Source organism: Corvus brachyrhynchos, unplaced genomic scaffold (assembly GCF_000691975.1).
Source record: "Corvus brachyrhynchos isolate BGI_N302 unplaced genomic scaffold, ASM69197v1 scaffold137, whole genome shotgun sequence".
Lineage (NCBI taxonomy): Eukaryota > Metazoa > Chordata > Aves > Passeriformes > Corvidae > Corvus > Corvus brachyrhynchos.
In genome coordinates this window covers 2,002-2,920 of record NW_008238830.1, presented here as the reverse complement: position 1 = coordinate 2,920, position 919 = coordinate 2,002, and positions in this window count along the sequence as shown.

Genomic DNA, 919 nt, shown 5'->3' with positions numbered 1-919 from the left:
CTCCTGCCCCTGCCGCCACCTGGAGCCACCTCTGGGCCTGCCGGTCCGGCACCTGCCTCCGTCCGGAGCCACCCGCCAGTCCCCTGTGAGCTGCCGCCACCCCCCCACCGGCCCCGGGCTGGTCCCGCACAATAAACAGAAGGGGTATGACACACAAGCCCTGTCCGCTAAACCTAACCTTAACCAGGGCCCCAAACAACACCCCTTTCTCCCCAAAAGCAGCCACAGGCAGCAGCCCTCCCCACCACAGGAGGCAATCACCCTGAATGCTGAACCCATGCCACCACCCTCCCCACAGCTGGAGACAATAATCCCAAATGCTGAGCCAATGCCAGCAGCCTCCCCACCTAACCCTAACCCCCTAACCCTGACCCCTAACCCCAAATCTTAACCCTAACCCCAACCCCCTAACCCTAGTCCTAGCCCTAACCCTATAGCCCCAATACCAATACAATGCCAGAACCCCACCACCAGGACCACACTAGGAGCCCACCACACAAGGGACAACACATGCAGGCCAGAGACCAATACGTAAGGTTCAGGGGTCAAGGGGGACAGTAGTACATAGGGTGGAGGGGGCAGAGGGAGAGGGGCAGGGAGCGTAGAGGCACAGGGCCAGGGGCCAGCACCAGGTTAGGTGCCAGACACTGTCATCAGGAGTAGAAGCCAGGTAGGAGGGGCCAGATGACCACAGTAGGGGTCAGGGGACAGCAGTAGGTGCCAGGTATCAGGGGTCAGGTGACACAGGTAGGGATCAGGTTTCAGGGGTCAGGTAACAGCACTAGGCATCAGGTGACAGAGCCAGGTGTCAGGTCAGGTGACAGCACCAGGTGTCAGGTTTTGGGTTAGGTGACAGCACCAGGTGTCAGGTTTTGGGTTAGGTGACAGCACTAGGTGTCAGGTTTCAGGCCCTCCCCTC